The 22,055-nt window shown below is 42.9% G+C and overlaps 1 protein-coding gene across 5 annotated transcripts in view; it reads left to right on the top strand.

Annotated features, from left to right (window-relative positions):
• The window catches only part of Tnr (tenascin R), a 402,141-nt gene that overhangs the window by 122,197 nt on the left and 257,889 nt on the right, over positions 1-22,055 (top strand). For 2 of the 5 annotated variants that reach the window (XM_021227883.2, XM_021227882.2), the window contains one exon: positions 7,676-7,807. The exons of the other annotated variants lie outside the window; for them this stretch is intronic. The gene's annotated coding sequence lies outside the window, so the exon portion shown is untranslated. The remainder of the gene's footprint in view (positions 1-7,675; positions 7,808-22,055) is intronic. 5 annotated transcript variants of the gene reach the window in all.

The following is a 22,055-nucleotide window of genomic DNA, read 5'->3' as shown; positions in this document are numbered from 1 at the left end:
ACCTTTTGTAGACTAAGAAACTGAGCCGAGGTAGCTTTTCTGTGGTTACACAGAGAGACGAAGTGGGACTAGACCACTCTTTCCCCAGCGCTCAACACTGTCTTGCTTTCCATGGCCCTCACGCTGAGGGACCCTGCTTCCTGAACTGTCCTTTCACATGGGCATGTACAATGAGCAGACGCCTGGCTGCTGGAGTCACCTGGGGCCCCCCAAGGAACTCACCTCTCCTTGACTCTGCTGAGGGGCTGATGCCTTTTAGCTCTCAACACTCCCATGAAGAAATCTACACAGAACTCCAAATCCGTAAAGGTCAAATTCAGAGAGGTGGCCCATTGCCATGGCTTGACTCCCCCAGCACACCTACCATCACTTGCCAACAAATAGTATGTAAAGGTACTTGGAGAGGACTAAGGGACAATGACTCTTTTCCAAGGAAGCATTTAGTGCAGTGACTCTCAGGTGATTCAGACTTGCAAAGGCAGGTGGGGACCTCATGGGTAGGACCAGACTGCAAGAGAGATGCTTTGACAGCGATTACAGGTCAGGGTGAAGGACAAAGTGATCCTGAGAAATTTGCCTCTCTCAGACAGCACTACAGAACAGAACCCTGGGAATCCCAAAATGCTTCTTAGGGTTCTATATGGAGAGTTAACTAATCTGGAAGCCAATTGGACCACATGAGGAGTCTAGCAGGCTCTTAGTCACACATTGCAAAAGCAAAGTCTATCCATATATCATTCTTCAAATCTTTCTAAAATTACCATAGCCTGCTTCAGGTGAAAAAACCTGATGTATATCTGTCCTACAGCATGGCTTTTGAAACTTCAAGCATTGAGAATGGAAATTGGCTAACTATCTGGTAAGCAAAGACTTTAGAGAGTTATCTAGTATGTAAATTAAAATCTAAATATACATGAACTATGATATTTTAGAAACCCAATTGAAGGTGCTATGGTACTGTTTGTAATACAGGCTGTAAATCAGAGTGTTTAAGTTTCCAGCTTTGTTTTATGCCTCCATTTAGTACCATATGGCGTTTCAGAGAAACCCACTCTCCGTGCTATTGTTCATTGCCAGCTCCTGTATGCATTGGGAGATGCTCAAGTCCAGAATGGTCAGGAGACATAGCAACTCAGTGAGGAGGCTGTCCTAGGCTAGGTTTCAGTTTCTAAGCTAGGACCTTGTTAGGTTAGGGCAGCTTAAGCCCATGCTATACTACTGAGCTATGCCTCCAGTTCTGTCATGAACACAGAGATTCACACATTGTGGTTCTAACCACATCTAGAAAGCCCAGGGACATGTAACTCTGGACTTCAGTTAAGCCCTTGAAAAGAAGCCTCAGGCCCAACCTCTCCAGGTATGGAACTATTGCCTCTGTCAGGATGGTACTTGGAATCCTAAATGTCACCGAGGCATCCCTAGGTCTGCCTTTCCTGTCCCAACTCAAAATTTATAGCTACTATACTGTACAGGAGGACCCAAATGCTGAGTTGCCTTGGTGTGTTCATGGAGGAGATGGAAAAAAAGGAGCCAGGGTTGTCCTGAGGAGCCCTATGACAAAGTTTCCCTTTGTTGGGGGCAGCAGATCCCAAGGAGGGATATTTGTGGAAAGGAATGGTGTGGGAAGGTCTTGGTAGCAGTATGGCCACCAAAGGAGCTTCCCAGGTCTGTGAGCTAAGTGAGTGCCCTGGCAAGTGTCAGGACAGTCAGGATTTGGGACTTTAGGAAGGGACACTAGAAAAATGTCTTCAAGTGCTTTGGCAGTTTAAAACAACCTGAGATGGTGACGAGATCTGGAAAGGATAAGGGAGGTGATCAAGGAATAAAGTCATGAGGCAGATGCCTAGGAGATGACAGACTTCTGCCAAAAAGCGTTAAGAGAGGGCACAGCAGGAAAAATTAGAAGGAGCCCTCTCTGTCCTGGCAAGAATGCCCAGATTTCCACAGCCAGCACCGTGGCAGCATCTCAGCTCCAGCACCCTTCCAGCCTTTCTCCCTAGTCTCCACAGGGATTGTATTTTCTATTCTACATTCCTCTTTCTTTCTACCACATTCCAATTTGACAACAATAGGGGTTTGATGGAGTATACTCAGTTGTTTAAGGAGACAAATAACAAAGAAGCAATATTTCAAAGGTAAAGTTGGTTGAATATTTCTATGTATGTTATCCACAATAGCAGCAGCAGTCCCCCATTTACAGATAAGGAAACCAAGGCTTAACAGAGTGCCTGAAACCACATAGCTAGTAAATGCTGGGACAAGAATCTGACTGGATTCATGTTTTCCTAAATCATGTACCGTCTCAGAATACTGTAAAATATCTATGGAGAAGATAGTAGGAATATGAAGTGTGATAAATTAACTCAAACAGAGGCAATGTCATGATTATCTTTATAAGGGGCAATCACATGAAGATTTTGTTTAGGTGGGGTTTGCAAAAGGCCTGATTGAGAGCCAGCCTTCCTGGCCTTGCTGTCCTGAGAGAGGAAGGGGACAGTACTTTAAGAGACTGATAGAGCATCAGCCTGATTTAGGACCTAAATTTGGGGTGAAGCATCTGCTAGAAGACAAAGAACATGTTGCATTTTCAGACTTAAGTTCCAAGCATCCTGTTGGCCCTTCTTATAGATACCCCGGCACCTAACATAGTGCTAGGGACACAAAATATCGGCGTATTCATTGACAAAATGACAGGAATCACATCTACAAATATCAATTAAAATTTAAAGTCACAGAGCATACCTTCAGGGGGCAAGGAAGAATTTATATTTCCATACTATCTGATTATCGTCTGTCTTTCAGGCCTCCTCTCATCCATAAGTAGTTTGGGAGTTTACAGGTATTGCAGAAAGATTAAGGGTATATTTATCAAGGCTGAAAGGTCTACATGTATAAACTGTTATGTCATTTTATACCTTAAGGAAGTTTTTTTTTCCTAATTGAAAATGATAATCTATGGATGCCAGTAGTAGGGTGACAGCAAGGTTGTAATGACTTCGCTAAACCAAAGATAAATGGGTGTTTATTAGGGAACAATTACACAGAAAAATACAAAGAACCACGGGACTGTTTCCCTGCCCTTCCTACAGCATTGGCTAACCCACCAGAAAGACTGAGGGAAGGAAAGCCATACCCCAAATTTACCTCCTTCTATTTCCGTTTGCCTGAAGCCACACCCAAAGGGGTGTGGCCACTGTTACAGGTTCACAGACCAGAAGCCCATAGTAGGGCACTGAGAGAAATAGAAAAATCCAGTGCCTGTGGACCTACTCTTTGACTGATGGAATAGAGACCTAACCCAGGTACTGGTGCCTGACTGTCCCTGTAGGACACTTCTGAAAGAGAAGGCCTGTTCCCACTACTAGCATTTCCTCGGCAATCCAGATGAGTTCCTATGACAGCCATCAGATGTGCCAAAGGAAAGAGCAGATCTGAGCAAAACCATGTGGATCATCCAGAGCCTCGGCGGCCACCTTTCGCTGTTCCTGTAGTTGCGTGACAAATCAGGGGACGGGACACAAAGGTCAGCCTCAGCCCTGAAACCTAGAAGGAGGGACTTGAATGGCTAGAGAAGATTGCAAGGGAGTCCAGGCCAATGCTCCTTCTCCAGAACCCTATTTAGTGACTGCTTTTCCAAAATGAAGATTGTGTTTGTCAAACCCCTTCCTAGGAAGATTCAGAAGCAGGTGACTAAAGATTAAGAACCTTATTATCCTATTTGTGACCTCTAAAGAATATCTCATTTAAAGAGCCCTGAGGGAGCTTGAGTATTTGATATAAAACATGACACACTTTCAATTGGGACTTGTGAATACTTTGTTCCCCTCCTCTATTGATTTAAATTCAATCCACAGCATGGCATTTTTCTTTCATATCTCTATTACCAGATTGATCATGTTGTGCTATATTACTTAATGTGTCTGTCTCCTCTGCTTCCTGTGAGCTTCTAGGTGGCAGAGACATTGTATCTGTGGGTTCCCAGGGCCTGAAAGAATCCCCAGCAATCAAACACTGTTCTGTGCAAACTTGTGTAGTCAGTGAACCAATTAATTAACTTCTTGAAGGGTCAGGATGAGGGAAAGGGAAGAAACATGGGTCAAGAAAAACAGGAGTACAGAACATGGAGACTAGGCCAAGTGTCTAGAAGAGCAAAAAAAGCACAGGTTAGGGTATCTAGGGACACCATCCCACACTGAAAGACAAAGAATCATCTCCCAGACAGCCGCAGACCTGAGCAATCAAAGTAAGGGTACTTTCTTCTTGGAGGAAGGAATAGGTTAAGTTAGTCAACAGGAAACGGGAAAGCAAAGGAAGGACTCTTCCCTGAAACATCAAGGGGGTCTGTCCAAGAGCAGGCAAGAGAATTCACCAAGTCAGGGTTCCAGCCAACAGAGAGCACACAGGTCAAGTCCTGTGGTACCCTCAGAGGGGAATTAAAAATGGCATACTGCAGCACCTGACCTCACACGGAAGAGGGAGCACTGAGTGAGAGGAAGTACAGTGAGAAGCTGCTGTGGAGGAGCAGATGGTCTGAGAGTGTTGACCCTGGGGCCAGCTTGCACTCAGGCTCAGGACGGGCTGTTAAAGAGAAGGTGGACACTGACCACAGTTCGGGATGCGGGGAAAAGACACTTCACACAGGTTTAGTCAGTAAGTGTCTTGTCTGGATAGATCAGACCTGAGGAGCAACTCCTCTGATCACGAGACAACAGATGCGACCTTGGAGGGTCCCTGTGGCCTTGGGTAGGTAAACAAACAGTGCCTTTCTGAGTTACAAGTCAAGGGAGGGAAGCTGTTCTCTGTAGTCAGCCATTTTCTGAAACACAAAAGGTTGAGGGGATTTCTTAACCTTGGCTGATTTCCAGGCTCAGGAGGCTCTGGTAAAATTCAACCCTGCCAGGTGTGAGAAGCTTTTCTTCCATTTACCCATTTATTCCCGACAGCCTGCGGGGGACCTGGGCAGGTTTGTTCTGAGATGTTTTTTTCCTGAGGTGGCTGGTTATATTATTTGTCTGGAATCGGGCTCCTGCTTGTGTTCAGAATTGTGCAGGCCCTACTTTTACCCAGCTGAATTTAATTTGCTGTTTTATATATGTGTGTCCACAGTAGAGCAGGTATATCATCCTACCATTATGATCCCATCAGCAAGACTATCCTGGGACAATCCATCAATGTCTTCCGGTGAACTGACTGCTTTTAAGATCATTTAAATTCATTTTGCTTTATCTCTATCCCCATCAAAGGAACCTTCTGATTAGGACTCGGCTTCCTGTGTAGTTTGACTACAGGGAGAGAATGCACTAATCAGACAGCTTTTAGTGTTCCGGGTGTGTGACAATTCCTTGCTATTGAGACCAGGTGGTCCTCTGACATCCACCTGTTTCACATGCATCAGTTAACACAGGTCAGTCCCTAGACACTCTACTCCTGGCCAATGGCAGAAGCTTGTCTCTAAACCTGCAAAGAGTATGTCAACCCCAAAGGGACTTCTATGAGGTACTTTCTGGAAACGATACCCCGGATTATACCACTATTGTGTTCTGCTATGGTTTCATGAAGTCGCCATCCCTTCTACCAAAGACTGTCACAACAATGTATCTTCAGCACCTCAGCAAACCAAGAAAACATGAACCACATTCCTAATGTCTATATTTTCCTTCCTTTTCCAATTATTGCTGTTTATCTTCACACTCCTTCCCTTTTCTTATCTCCATAGGGAAAGGTGCTGATGTGTTTTATAGACATAAATATACATACATACATACATACATACATACATACATACATACATACATACGTAACCGCTTTGTGTTTTCTCACCATTCAATTCTTCCTTTTCCTGCTGAGCATACTTTGGAAGCTCTGTCTGTGTTACTTTAGGTACATCTATCATATACCACTTCCAGTTTGGAGGTGTCTGGGCCATATTAGGTCTACGCATTTCCCAGAGACACTTAGAATCTTCAAACTTCCCAGAAGACAGTACTTTGAGAAACAGCCCCTGTGGGCTCTTGCAGACTATGGGAAGGTTTCTTGGGTGCAGGGGGAGGGTTGTTGGGTCTCAGGTTGTTTGCACAGGAGCTGAAAGTGTGTTGCTCTCTGGAACAGCTGCACTACACAGAAGGGGACTCCTGCTTGTAGGCCTGCCGGTTCCTATGTATCGGATTCCTGCCAACATGTGGCATCTTCCAGCCTTCATGCTGCTGCTACTTCCCCAAGCTTAAATTGGTACCTTATTGTTTTGCTTTTTACATTGTGGTTCCTAACGAATTTGCTTTTCTGGGACTTATAAGGCTTTGGGTTTGAATCTTCTCTTTATCTCCTGTTCTTAACTTTTAGCCACTGTTTCTATAAACCCTACTGTCTTTGCTTGCTGACTTACAGAAACTGCTTATTCTATATATGAGTCTCTTGCCAGTTTTGTACATTAAAATGAAGTTTTTCTGCTGACATCACCTGCCAGCATTGTCCATGAGACTTAATCTCCAATTAAAGTTCTGACTTTTCACCTTATCTCTTATGCTTTCAAGGTTTTGTTTAAGAAGACATCCCTGATCCCGAGGTCAAAAATTTGTTATTGTATTTTTTTCTATTAGCCTTCTACTGGCCACTGCATTTATTTCTTTGATCTGTCCATGATTATAACTTCATCTGAAGGAACCCAGTTCTCTCTTTCTTTTCCTTTTCAAAGGTAACTTCAGCAAATTTAGAAGTCGGGTCAGTACATGAAATCTGCTGTTTTCTCAATGCCATCTACCAGGTGATTTATCTTTGCCCATTGGTTTGCAGTGCCACTTTGATCATATGCCAAACTTCCTAAGCAAAGTGGGTTATCAGGAAACCAATGATTGTAGTCACTTATTAGAGAATAGAAATTGGAATGACAAAGGCCTCTAAAACCCTGCAGGGTTTCCAGGGTGAACTGCAATCTAAGGAAACATTTGTGCAGATAGTGAAGCCCCTTGGGAGTGTTCACAGTAGACCACAGTACCTTTCATCCCAGAACATTTTCTGTCTTCTCTGACCACAGAACTGACCAAGCTCAATAACAATTGATAGATCAGTTAAGGGCTGTGATGGAAATGTTCATGGTTCCTTTAAATACCTGACCCCATTAATCCTCAGGGAAACTTCATATAGCAATCAGTGCTACCTCAATTTTATAGATGAGGACTACAGAATGGCCTATTTGATCAAATTGTTGCCTTGAAAGTATGAGGACCTGAGGTCAAATTCCCCAGAATGCATGTAAAAGGCTGGAGCATGGTGGTTCACACCTGCAGTCTAAGGACAGGGGAGGCACGGAGAAGTGAACCCCCAACTGGCCAGCTAGCCTAACTGAGTCGGTGAACTCCAGGTTCAGGGAGATGCTTTTAAAATCATCATCATCATCATCATCCAAGCCAATGACTGACCTCCACATACCTATGCATGCACATGCATATGTATGTACACAAACATACAAATATGCATTATAGATACACATAGAATAAATAAATTTTAAAAATGGAGAAGTTGAAGTGCATGGAAGTTAGATAAACTTTACCAGCTTGCCCTACAGATCAGGCAGACCTGGGCTTGAACCTAGTGTGTACAACTCCATGACTAATGGACTTTCCCTGTGATACACCTTTCATTACATTATATGATATAACACCTACCTTACCTCTTCCAGATACCATCATAGACTACTGCAAAACAGTGTGCTTTGTAAAAAGGAGTCATCCATCAGATGAGTGGCATCTCCTTACGGATCATATAATGCTGCACAGAGGACAACAGATGATCAGAGTCAGGGGTAGGCAAGGTGAGCTTCCTTGGGGGAGGGTTGAGTTCTGCCCCTTGGTCTTATTCTGGAGAAAGTTTTACAGTCTTTACTTTTGCTCTAAAGTTACTCATTTCTTACTCTTCCAAGTACATTGTGAGCACAGGTTTCATTGAATTGCAAGGAATTCCTTTATGCCAGGGTTTTCTTTTAGGCTTACAGGAACTGAAGGAGGTAGCCATCATCTGACATGAAATTGCTTTGTCACTTGAACCAGTTACAAGTCTGGCATATATATGATCTCAAACCACTCAGCTTCAATAATTCTCTACAATCTATAAGAATACAGGATAGAAATTGTAAACTCTGGAGATACAGAAAGAAAGGGAATAGATGGGCCTTCCATTAACAGACCCTGAGAACTTACTAGATTTGCAAGGTGTCACAGGTATGTCCCTCTAGAGCAGACCCCAGGAAAAGGATACTTAGTAAAGTGTCTCAGGAGAAGCTAGCTGGGAAGGGAGTGAAACAAGGCAGGGATGGGGACAAAGACAAGCAAATGCGATATTTTAGGTAAAGTCTGGGTCTCAACCTAACCTGGAGCAGCACATCAGAGTCAATGTTCCCGTCCAGGAAACCTATCAGCCTATAGCTATCCCTAGGAGCTCAGTTACAGATAAGGCATGCAGAAGTTAAGATACTTGTCCCAACTATTTTATAACAGAAAAATACTTTCAAGTTCTAGGTCTCTTGAAACTGTTTCTTGTTACCTCCATCCCCTGCCTTGACCATGCCAATCAGACTGTGGAGGAGATCACACTAGCTTCAAAGATCATGCTGTATACATACATACATACATACATACATACATACATACATACATACAAACATGTCTGTGCGTACACACACATTTTCATGCTTTACATTCTGTTGGTGGCTTTATCCATCCAGATACAGGCTTCTCTAAAACCCAGTGCTGTTCTTGCATGCGGAGCCATACGCTGAACCTCTTTAGCGAAAAGCAGGCTGCTTCATTTGACAGAGGGCCCGGCAGTCATCTGGAAGACTTATCTGGGCAGTTAAGGAAACCTTGGTGCCAGAAGAAGCCACTCAGAAGATGACAGGTCTGAATGGTCTGACAGATCTTTATTGCCCCCCAAATTTCCAGTCCTGTAAGCCATGAAATAAATCTTGGTCCACATCAAATAAATTATTGTCTGTTTAAGAACAAAGGAGGGAATGGAGTGAGGAGCATACAATCTGCCTCTCTCTTGAATCCCTCAGCTCGAGTGAGAATTTTGATCCACAGCTTTGCCCAAACCATTCCCACACTAAATCTCTGCTGCCAACTTGGTGATAAATAGTTAGGTGAAATGACACAGAGCCATGAAGGGGTTAAGTTTGGTTTTGAACAACTAAGTGGACACCCAGGCAGGGAGTTAAAAAAAAAGTCACCTGAAAGATGAGATTGTTAATCTGCTCGCTGGTTGGGCAGATGAAATCATAGGCAATTCCTTAGATCAGTGAAGATTTATTGACAATAAGAAAAAATCAATTGTCAGATAACCTTAAAGAGAAGGAATGAGAAAAGCAAAACAAAACAATGCCAAGGAAAGAGATCTTAAAAATGAAGTGGGAATATCTTCTTTGCCCTCCCACAGCTCAGACTGTATTTCTCTCATCCCTTGAATGTAACAGAAGGAATTTAAATCACCAATTCATGTGTCTTTTTCCCACAGGGCCATGTCTACACAGAAGAAGATTCTGTCTTTCTTATTCACACCTGGTGTATGCTAGGTCTAGTAGAATGTGTGATATACACAGTAGACGCTTGCTGTGTGTCTGTCAAACAAACAAGTAAATGCATGAATTCACCAATAGTGTTAGTGTTGACCCAAATACAGTGCTAGACACTTGACTTCCTTCAGGCAAACAAATCTCTCAACATGGAGATAGATATTATCAGATCCATTTTACAGAAGAGAAAATTGAAAATCAGAAAGGTTAAATAACTTCCCAGAAGTCAGACTTCAAATAAATGTAAGAGCCGGAATTCACCATTTCTCTGGCTCTATCACTTTTCTTGGGATGGCTACTCACTTCCAGATAATTCTTTATGATATGAGGTCTGCTACCACCTGCCATGTCACCATCTTACCCTTTGCCCATACTCCTTCCATTTTGGTACCCCAGAGAAAGGAAAAAGAAGAAACACAAGCCAGTCCATTCATTATAGCTTTGCGGGCTCTTCTTTCTGGGTGTTCAATTTATGTGTGTTTTCTTCTCCCCTCTATCTTCAACCCCTTGGGGGCAAATTCCACATTTTCTGTACTTCTGCCCAATTACTCCCCCAGGCACTTGCATACATCATTTGGGTCTTAGGAAGTGATGACATCATCTGTTGCTGCAACACAGAATGACAGAAAGATGGTTCCAGGAAATCCCAGGATCTAAGGCACACAGGTAGGGGGTATACAGGAGTCACTCTTAAAAGTCCTACAGAGAACAGAATCAGTTCCTGAGAGGTACACAATGCCAGCTCTTTGAGGATAAGTGGGACTTCAACAAAGGAAGCAGAGGGCCCAGATGTAGGTTCTGGAAAAACTGGAGCAGAGTGGAGTCAGCCTGTCTGTCTCTAATTCCCTTTCCTCTCTGGGCAGCCAGATAACATCAGGCAATGACGTGAGCTTTTATTCACTACTATCTGGCTTTATCACTGTGACCTTGGGTCACCTTTTCCCAACTCAGACTCCCCCACGACCCCACCTTCTGCCTTTTGAGGTCTTTGATGTAAATGCTGCTTCTGGGGCTAGTCTTCACCGGGAAAGGAGGGAGCGAGTGTGTGAATCGAGAAGTGCTGAATTAAGCTTATTATTAGAAGGCACCTGAGCACTGGCTACTGAAGGGCCATCCATCTCAGCTGGGCGGAAGGGATGCCGTGTGATTAATGCAGCTGGTTAGAGGCTGGGTCTGCCTCAACCCATCTCCTTTTCTGGGTGCTGCTTGAAGAATTCATTAGGAGAAAGCATCCAGGAGAGGGGAGTTGCCACCATCCTCACCTCCCCACCCAGGGCCCACTCCAGTTTACGCCTTCCACCCAGCAAGGTCAAGGTTGATTCCAGATGACTGGTGGGTCCTCATTGGGACTCAGAGGTAATCAGCACTGAACCTGCACTAGAAGGGTTAAAAGCTTTAGGGTATATTCTATTGGAAATGAAATAATGAGAATAATTCTCCCCTGTGCTGACAGAGCTGGAATGTCCTCTGAAGATCTGTCCCTGAAAGAGCATGCCATCCAGCCCCCGAGTCTGTCACATAGCTGGCCTCCCCTGCCCTCCCGATTTAAGCCCTAAAACAGGGAGCATGTAAACAATACCACTCTCCAGGCCCTGTGGTCTCCACCCTGAGTGTACTACAGCATCACTTTCTTTTGGTATTCTATAAAAATCTCACCGTGCTTGCCCTGCTGGTGTCCATTTAATTATGGCTAGAATGTCTGCTGAGAAGGAGGAGGGATTCTCATCTCCCTCCCGACTTGAAACCATTCTTTATTAATGACTCAGGCCACCTTGCCACATTTTTACACATCCGTGCTGAACCCCTGCCCTTTCCTTTGGGAGCAGGAATGACTAGGCTTGAAGCAAACTCATTTTATTGATTCCTCAGGTTGCATACCCTGATACTTCACACCAAGGCAGGAGCCCAGTTATCTTGAGGCTTTATTCATGGCAAGCAGGAAAGAGGAGCCAAAAGGGCTCCATTACTAGAGCAGGAAGAGTTACGCTGCAGTGCCAGGTCTACAGCGTATAGCTGGTGGATCCTGGGTAAGTCACTTTTGTCACCTGCCATACCAAAACAGACAAAACCACGTGTTTACTGCCACTAACTTCTGGTTCTCAATTATTTCTTGCCTCCCTAGAACTTGTGCACATACTCTTTGCCATTATTCATTTTATTATTTATGGGTTGATTTACTCCCCCCCCCCCCCCCCTTATTCTAGGAAGGATTTGAGAAAATCTGTAGAAGAGAAAGATTGAATAAAAACAAATTACAGGACAAATCCTAAACTATGTGCCATGAGGTTTGTGCTATTTATTAAAACCAGGCTACTTGCTGGTCTTAGAAATCCAGTTGCTAAATGAAGTCATATAAACTGAAAGAAACCAACAGCCACATTGTTCTGGGGGGGAAAAATCATTTCTCCTGCTCTGAGAACTGACAAAGATTTCATTCTTGGCATTCTAATAAAAGGACATTGGGAGACGTAGGAGTTGACACTCTCAACAATTTCAAAATGTAGAGATGCCAGAGATTTCTTAAGATTGTTACTTGTATTATTGCTCAATGCCAGAGAAGGACATGGTGTCAGCAGGGAATTCAATAGGGTGCCTTAACGACTGGAGTTCAAAACCACATGCTCCGAGGAAGCCTCTCTTCGTTTAGACTTGATCTGCTAATACACTTGATGTTCTTAGCCCAGTTCTTCTCACACATAACCCCAAACTTGCAACATCAGTAGCTCTTGGGAACTTATTAGAAATGCAAATTTTCCTGTTGAATAGGCCTATTGAATCAGAAACACCACAGGTGGGGCCAGTAATCTATGTTTTAACAAGACCAGATATAATTTGAGGACTAGTGATATAGAGAGGAATGAGTAGATTGCATGTCCTTCTGACAATTACTCGAGCACTATTTCTTCCCTCGGAGTCTTTAATTAGACTTGGACAGCAGGCAGTCTGAGGATATATTCTCTTGGCAAAAGCCTGGAAAGCAAATACTTATCTTGCTAATTTGAAGTAGACCCATAAACTTTCAAACTCTGTTATGAAGAAGTCTGGTTGGCATTTCCCCCCTTCTACGGAATCTCTGCGTTTCTATGGAAGCTTTCAGTGCAGAGAGCTCGTGGTAGGCTATCAACAGGACCAAACATTTCCCGAGATACTTCTCCTATGATAGGCATGTCTCTTAGTGACTTCTTTCCTGTCCATATGCGTTTTGTATGCATATTTCTTCTGTCTTCCCCACAGTTCCTCCCTCTAAAATTCTATTATTCCCTTAGATAAGAACAGAATAAAAAGAGTTCTAAAATTGAAAAGGACCATAGTGATAATGGAATACAACTTCCTGATTTTAGACATCATTGGCTGAGCTCACACAGGAGCAATTTCCCTCTGTGGATAGCAGATCTTAGTGCCTGGCACATAAGCAGGTGCTTAGTGAATCTTAGTTGAATTGTCAGCTGTCTGCATGTGACAAAATCTCCTATAACTTATCTTACAGATACTAATCCCCATGTTAGAAAGTATCTGTGTGTGTGTGTGTGTGTGTGTGTGTGTGTGTGTGTGTGTGTGTAGTTGAGGCAAGGTATCACTCTGTAGCTCAAAATTATCTAGAACTTACTACATAACTCTGGATAGCCTCAAACACACAGCAGCCTTTCTGCTTTAGTTTCTTATTTTCAGGGGCTACAGATGTAGGCTACCATCCTCAGCCTTAGCTCCATTTTTTTTGAGCTAGGGATTCAAGCTTGCCAAGGTAGATAATTACAAAAAACTCATGCCTTTAATAACCTTATACAGCTAGAGCTAAAGCCCAAATCTTAGAGCTTTGGGCTCATTTACTTTTCTTTTCTGTTGAAGTAGTTAATTCCACACTAACCACACACAGGAATTCCAAAGACATGCACACACATAGCAGCTTGAAAGACCAGCTTCTGTGTAAATATTAGCTGTGACCAACATGGTCAGCTTGAGGAAACCTGGGCCCAGGCTTTAACTTTTACAGTTCCCATAGTCACACTCAACTTGTCCTCTGACTAAGGGCTAGGTTAGAGCCTTTACCACCATCCCCTCTGTGCAGTGCCACTGGGAATGTGATGGTTTTACCAAATGCCTCTGATAAACATTGCAGCTGGGCTGTCAAAATCAGCCTGACATAAACTGAGGACAGACTAAAGGCCTTTCTGCCTTTTCTACTTTCTACATTAGCAAATGGATTTCTGCTCACAGGAAAAAAAATGAGTAAATATGTTGAAACCACATGCTATTTCTGTTATGAGCCAAGTGGTTTGATGTAGGAACCTGAACAAAGGCTACATAAGGGGAGAAGAAAAAGGACAGCAAATTGTGAGATTGAGAACAAAGCAAGGAATTGTTTTACTCAAACTACAAACACCAAACACAGACTCAGGCTTCTTTGTTGCCTTAGGTTTTAATCCATACTTTTCTTCTGTGTTAAATGTCTTGACCCTCCTTCCCCCCATTGCTTGTGGCCCTCACAAAAGCTAAATACTGCTGAGGGTGCCAAGGATGCCATAATGAAAATTACAAAAAGACAGGTCTTTCCGGAGGGCAGTCATAACCCCATACCTGCAAGCACAGCTTGGGAAGTAGAGCATGGACTGACTTGATGTTTTTCACCTCTCCACCAGGCACCTTTATACAGGATACACCAATTCCACTCTACATGGCAGTCCTGCCCTTGTGTGAAAACCATGTATACACCATATTTTTGAGGCCTTTTAAATCAATATGGCCAACGTCTAGAAGTGTGACTCATCTAATCCAAGACATACTTTCTGTTAAGTTGAATTACATTTGCATCATAGTAGGTTTTAGAAGTCAACTGTTGCATAAGAGACTATCCTTGCAGACCCCTCAAAGATAGGGCAATGCAAAAAACATTACTTCTTTCACCCCTCTTACAAGCTTCTTCACCAATCAGGTCTAGCTTGATTAATGAGGCTTCACTAGCAAGCCTATACTTAAAGTTTATAATATGCCAGGCATTGTTCTAGATGCCGGGTATGTTAACCACTGTTATTATTATCCTGCCTCTAGGGTAGCTATCAAAATCCCTACTCTCCTGATGTGGGGTTTCTCTGGAACAGAAGTATTAAGTTACCTACTTAAGGTCACAGCTAATAAGGTCAAGCTGGGATTCCAACCCTATAGTCTGTACTAACTCTGAGGCCATGTAAGACACAGGAAAGGTGTGTAAGACACTGGAGAGATAGGATGCCTGTCTAGGTAGCTATGTAGTCAAAGGCTAGTCCAAGGGGATGATAGTTCATCTGGTCCACCCCTCCTCCCTCCCAGAGAACCAACCTACTTCAGCTTCTCCAAGCCACTGGGTTTCCTATTGCCTAAGTTATTGCATTCTTTTGCCATAAACAATGTCCCTTGTTATCTGGGAAACAAAATTTGTTTAAGTAGGAGGAAAATAGTTGTGAGGACTGTTTGTGGTCAAGGAATCTGGGTTGCCAGGATGTGTGTTAGGTCTGCAGATCCTGTCCCAACTTGTGTGTCCTCCTCTGGCCCCGATGGAGCTGTCAATCATGGGTCTTTGCCAACTTGGTCTGTACTTACTAGGATGCTGTTGCTCCTGCCAGCTCACAGGTATCCCTGCTCAGTGACCATGAATGCAAAGTGCTTACCAGGCTTTATTCGCAGAGACCCCATTAATTCTTCTGTGGCTATGGGAATTACTCCTCACACTAGACTGCAGAGATCCTTAAGACCTCCAAAGTCTTCCTGTTTTTTTGCTATAAGGCTCCAATGGTCTGCTTTTATCACCATGGCAACACAAACACAACTCTACCGCGCACTTTAAGTACCTGAAGTTGAAAGGGAGGCATATTTGCTTCCAAGGGCTGTCGTGCAGTTGGCAGGTTGCATTATCTGGTAGGGTGTTTGCTGCTTCTGTTCCTGATGAGCTGACCCCCTGAGCATCCAAAAGGAGTAGCAATGGCTTGAAAAGAGCCCCAGTTGGGCAGGCAGAGACTCTCCTGCCAGTCATTGCCCCACAAGCTGACCAAGGACTGAGCTTCCTCTGCCTCTGATCCTCTTCCCTCCACCTCATTCTTCTTCAGTCTTACGAGTGTCCTCTGGGTTTGCAGGAACCCAGTTCAGCAGGGCTCCCTTCATGTGACAAGCGGAATATGTGAGGGTCTGGAACCACCACCCCATCCTGCCTTTCCAGTACTGAGCATGTGACCTTAGGGAGGCTTTCAAGGCTGAGAGCTAAGAGAGACTTAGATGAGGGCACACCAACAGAAAGAGACCTGCAAATAGAGCTGCTTCGTGTCTGCCCTCCCTCATGGAGCTAGCTTCTCACTAGAACATTCAAGGAAATGTGAAGACTTAGGAGTCTCAGGCTATTTCATAGAGTGACTGGGTGTCTAAATTAATGGAGACTACCTGGTTTGGGGTTCTTGCTTTTTTTTCCTTTAGGGTCGCACATACACATGCACACACACACACACACACAAACGCACGCACACACGCACAACACACTCATAGTCTTTTCGTATCATGATTTTACTCATTAGTATGTCCTGTTCCATCTCCCCTCCCCATTTATTTAGCATCTGTACATTCCACACACATACACTCTAGGCTCATTTCTAGGACCTAGAAACCATGCTTCCTAAAAACTATAACTGTATTACAGCAGCATAGATGCATACTCTATGTCCTATAGAAACTAATACCACATGTTTGGTAGTTATGTGGGGGGAGGGAAAGGAGAGGAGGTTCAAAATAGTTGTAGAGACAAGCCAATTGTACTTTCTAATGCCAGCTGTACACACATGGAGGGCCTGAGGTAGAGTCTCAGGACCACTAAATAAAGGTCTCTACTCATAAATGTTTCTGAATCAGGGATGGCTCTTCATCCTAAAGAAGCAGGCTTAGTTAATAAGTAACCCATACTATGGGGAATACGTGACATACATGACTTAGGATGATGTTTGATATGCATCACAGAGGTGTTACATGGGGAGTAGAACTGATTAATGTTTGATGACTCATAACTTTCCCAACACAGCCCCATCTCAACTTCATTTCTTCTTTTTTTTAAAATAACTTACTAAATCCAGTCAGTACAGCCCATATGTGCATGAGTGTGAGACCATTGCCTGGAACATGGAAATTATACCAGTGGTCACACCCTCAAAAATAAGTCTCCCACTCTAGAAACTATCAGCTTCAAATAGCCCTCAGGAAGGGTGAGAACTGGAGAATATCTCTTGTTGGACTTCTTGTCCTGCCTGCCTACTCGCAAAACATGACATGGAGACTTATTAATTATAAAAGCTTGGATGACAACTCCTATAACTTATATTAACCCATCTTTCTCAATCTACTTTTAGTCTCATGGTTTTATTATCGTTACTCTGAATGCTGCTTCTTTTCCATCTGGTTAGTGACTCCCTCCTTCTTCTTCCTAGAGTCTTGAGTGCCTGAAAATCCACCCTCACTATTGGCCAGTGAGCTTTTTATTAGACCAGTCAGAATGGCACATCTTCACAATATAGAAAAAGATTATTCCACCACAATTATCTACCCCATCTATGCCAGGACTTTGGCCAACTTGACATTTACACATTTTATGAAAGGGATCCCAGCTACTGTCCAGAGGACAGAATTTCATAGCACTCCTCTGCATCCTTCAGCTCTTGTATTCTTTCTGTGCCCTCTTCTGTGATGTTTCTGCACCTTGTTGGTTTGGAGAAGGGTTGATAGAGATATCTCATTCAGGGCTGAGCCTGGAGTCTCTTATTCTTGACACATTGACTAGTTCTGCATCTCTCCATTAACTTCTGCCCTCTGCAAAAAGAAGCTTCTCTGACCAAGGATGACCATTCCCAGTTCCATGTCAATGACACATACAGAGTGAACTTAGAATAATGTGACTCTAGAGGAGTCAATGGGTACCATTCCTATTGAAATCTATTTATTCTTCTCCTAATACTATCTACTGATCTTTCTAGCTCAGCCCTTTGTCCTGTAGGTCAGTGTATCTATGTTCAATTATAAAGCTGGTCCAGCTGACTGCCCTCTCCTGTCTCCATGCACACACTCCTAGTGTACCTCAACAAGAGCTTTGCCTCATTGTCCCACAGAAATAGGTCTCTGGCCTCACTTGAAATCCTCATCAGGTATAGAAATGTATGAACGGACCCCAGTGTCTCCAAAGCAAAGGAAAACATGGGGAAATTCATCTCTCGGGTACAATCTGAGCTTTTAGACTAACCAAGTGCAGCTGGACATCCTCAGACTAAACTGGCATTCATGCCTTCAGCGAGAGCCAGTGAATGCCCCCTCTATCTACAGAGTCCAAACACAGTTTCCAGATGGGGAGACTCAGGCATGGTTTCCCATTGCACAAGTCTCTGGAAGCTGCATATGGCCACATGAGGAACAAAGTCGAGTCTCACATCAGCTAGGAGACACTGATCCTTACATGAGGCTCCATCTGGCATTGTACAGCCCAAGGCTCTGTTTCTAGTCACAGGGGTACACTGACTGGGATTACGGGCAGCTCATCTCACCTCTGTCCTGCTGGAGGGAGTCGTGTACCCAGGGATAATCTCTCTTGACGTTATTTGCTTTATGGGGATGTCAGAGAGGATTTAATGAGATAATGTTTGTAAATCATTTTGAGGGCCTCTGAAGAGTGAATGGTGCTATATAAATGCAAAGCATCATTATTGCAGCGATCACAGAGGCATTCACTCTAGTTAAAGCAAGGAGGGGGAACCTTGATTCCATTATAATCGCCTCTTCCCTAGAGCTGATAAGGCTCTGAAATATGTGCCTGTTTTCTGAATGAAATTCTCCACTTTTATAATCAGCTCAGAGGTGAAATGTTTTTCAAAAATTTTAGAAATTTCTCCTCAGTGTCTTTCGAGAAGGAAGAACATCAGGTAAGCACACTTTGCCTGCTGACAAAGGAGCTGTTTTGACCAAAATCATTCAAAGAGGCTCAGCTTTATGACTTGAGATTCTGCTGGTCTTTAGTCCCCACTGAGATAAATGGAGCAGCGTTGAATCTGAAAGGGGAAAATTGGCTTGGCAAGGTTTGAATGTTTGAAGCCGCCATTCAAAGGTTGCAGAACACAGACTGATTTTTCCATATCACCAAATTGTTTCTTTCTTGAGAAATTTTTCTGATGATTTTTTCCCCCACACCAGAAAAAAAGTTTGTTATTTTTGACTATTTCCATCTTCCAATTTAGAAAGACTTGATTTTTCAGTAGGCTCTCAGAGTTCCGGTTACATTTATAGACTCACTCCCCAAAGAGCAGAAGTATCCCTGTTGAGGTGTCTCAAACTGAAATGGTTCTGGGCACCAGGCTTTGTGGCAGATGAGCTTGGCTTCTATGTTAGGAGTTGCAGGAAGTGGGAGTTGTGGGGAACCCCAGAATCTTCCAGAAATCTGCCACACTCAATGCTTGCTTGCTCTTGCCATGTAGAAGCCCAGGTCCAGGATTTCTTCCAGTCTTCAAGGGAAACTCAAAAATCAGTAATTCTCATACCATTACCCAATTATAAACATTATTTATAAATTAATTTTCTTCTTCTTTCTTTAGACACTTTGTAGTCACACCAAATATTTACCCCCTAGGCTACTATTTTCAAGTATGGTTTTAAGTTCATGTGAATATTACAATGAAACTAGAGTCCTAGAATAGCAAGAGAATCACAGAAATCTGACAGCTCCTTTTTCTCAGTTATTACATTTCTCCATCTTCCACTATAAGTTGCTTAATCTCTCTGCCTCAGCCTCCTCCTTCATAAAATTAGCATAATGAGCACGCCCACTGCATACCCTCATATGGAGGCTGTGAGTAATGAAGGAGAATATGTGTAAAGTGCTAAGATGCTGGCATCTGTTGGGTACGAAACAAACACTATCTATCATTAATTATCTGAACCATGGACTAGAAAAAAAAAGCTCACTCCATTTTTGTTTTATGTATTGTCTCCCTTGCCCAACTAACGTCAACCCAATCTTTTCTGATAATTTTTGAAAGATTATTATATGTTAGTCACTATTGTTCCTACTATAGCATTGACCAATATATATATATATATATCTTTTTTAGTTAAAGGATGTGCTTTATAACTTTACAACTTCTATTTGTCTAAGCAGATGCCAGCATCATTAATCTTGAGTTTTAGGTCTCCCATTAAGCACTGTAATAATATGATAGTGGCTGTGATAACTAAGATGGCTACCAAGTGACTAACAGATGAAAGTGTGTGTGTGTGTGTGTGTATGTATAATATCCAGAGAGTTGTATATGTATCTCACTGGATAAAGGAATGATTTGGGTTCCAAGAGGGAAAGAGGTTGCCTCCTTCCAGGTGAGCTTATCTACTGGTCTACTGCTGTTGTCCTTGTTCAGGTCTTGTTGAGGCAGCCATGCTGATAAGACTTCATGGGTACACCTTCTCTGACATTTCTAGGAGACAAAATCTCACAGTAAATGCCTTTCTCTAACTCTTATCATGGGGGCAGAAACTCTAGAAAAAGAACTACAGACTACTTAGAAATGTGCCGGGGGTCTGGCCTGTATCAGACCTACGATGCAAGAGCCATCTATTCTGGACTGATTTCTTTAGGGCTGTGTTTGGAACCAGCCGAACAGTCCTGGGTCCGACCCTGAGTGGTGGAGTGTGGATCAGGAAAGTCCTAGCTACCCAAAGGCGTTAAGAACAAGACAGAGACATCTTGTCATTTCAGGAGGGCTCTCAGTTCATACTGGAGACACTGATTTATTCAAGCATCCTCTTAAATAGTTTTCTAGAAGCAGGGGTACTGGCAGAAGACATCTATTATTATGTATATAGGGCTAACTAGGAAATACTTCCTTTAACCCTATAAACCCTCAGACCTCCCACAACACACATCTCATAAGTCTTCAGGTGTGTCCCACTAGCCCTGGAGGGGGGGCGCTAGGTCTATTGTTAATTAAACTAGAAGTCATTCTCCACTGTGACAGGTCATCTGGAGATAACCAGCTGGCATCTAAAAGACAATAGGAGATTCTAGCTCCTGGAATTGAGCTGAGGACTATATTGAAATATTATATTCAGACCCTGACAGAAATGCTAAGAGCAGAAGAAATAGTCTTCTTCATAAAAGAGACCCCAGGTTGATTATCCAATACCAAGTGGTCAGTACTGAAATCATATACATACAAGTAACAGTATTCAGACTGAGCAGGCTGCATTTGCTCTCACGCACACATTATACACAACAGCAATAGCAGCAGTTAAAAGAAACAGAGTCCATGCGTTTGAAAGGGACCAAGAGAGGGTAAGTGGTAAAGGTTGGAAGAAGGAAATGGATGTGGTAAAATAATATAATTATTTTAATTTCAAAAAATGTATAACATGCAGAAGGGAAGATTCAAGATTTTATCATGCTATTCAAAATATTGTAAACTTCTGTTCATAAATTATTTTGTTTTTGGTAGTTTACATCGAACGTTTCTGTTGTTGATGGCTGGATTGACCTCAGATAACTGAAACTGTGAAAAGTGAAACCCCGAATAAGGAAGAAATGCTTTAGACTTAAAGGGAAAAAAGAAGCTAGTCAAGGCTACTTTCCCAAGGGGTAGAAAGGAGAAATGACTGTAAGGGCAGCTGAGTCTATCCAAAACCCACCCGAACCCGAGAAGTCCATCTTTTCCATTCACCTGTTTTTAGGACGAGATCTTTGATGCTGAGCTCCTGTAGAGGCCAAACATAGGATATAGAAGAAAGCTCTGACACAGGACTCACTATATCTTTCATTTCAAATCAAGTACTCAGTTGTAGGTATGTGAAAGGTTCTTGTGTTGGCTCTCACATCTCATTTGTAAAGCGAAATACCCTAGACAACCTTCAAGTTCCTTCTAGCTTATTTTTTACGATTCTGTGGCATTTGCTTGTATCTTCTCCAAGTGACTTATTCCCCACCACTACTCAGCAATCACCAAATATGTATTCTCAGCAATGATTCTTTGTCCTAAGAGAGTTTTTATCTCCCTAGGAAGACTAATACTATAAACTCAAATCAGATAAGACAACAATACAATGTAACATATGATTAAATACAAAGAAAATGGATTCAAAGACAGGGGTGCAGGGGCTAGAAGTAGAAGTGTAAATTAGTGATAAGGGGAAGGGTGACTCACAGATGACAACCAGAAAAGCAAAGGCGAAAGGCAGAGGTTTCCTGGTGAAGAATAGCAAGAGCAAAAGCTAAGAGGTGGGAAGGATTTAAAAACACCCAGGAAGCCCTTTGTCTTTATGTAGATGGGTACATAGATTTATAGAATTGTGGGGGGGGGTCAAAAAGGTAGAATTCTAATCTCTACCAGGAAAACTCAAGATAATTAGTTATCTAGTTGGTACAATCAACTCAGTTTCTTTAGAAAGTCTGCTAAGGGGCTTAAGGAACTTAGAGAAGATAACGGAATTCACACCAGGAAATGGAAATCTTGCAAGAGAT

The sequence above is a fragment of the Mesocricetus auratus genome, unplaced genomic scaffold (genome assembly GCF_017639785.1).
Source record: "Mesocricetus auratus isolate SY011 unplaced genomic scaffold, BCM_Maur_2.0 Super-Scaffold_100676, whole genome shotgun sequence".
Lineage (NCBI taxonomy): Eukaryota > Metazoa > Chordata > Mammalia > Rodentia > Cricetidae > Mesocricetus > Mesocricetus auratus.
The sequence above is the reverse complement of the archived record's forward strand: the minus strand, read 5'-3'. Positions and strand labels throughout refer to the sequence as shown.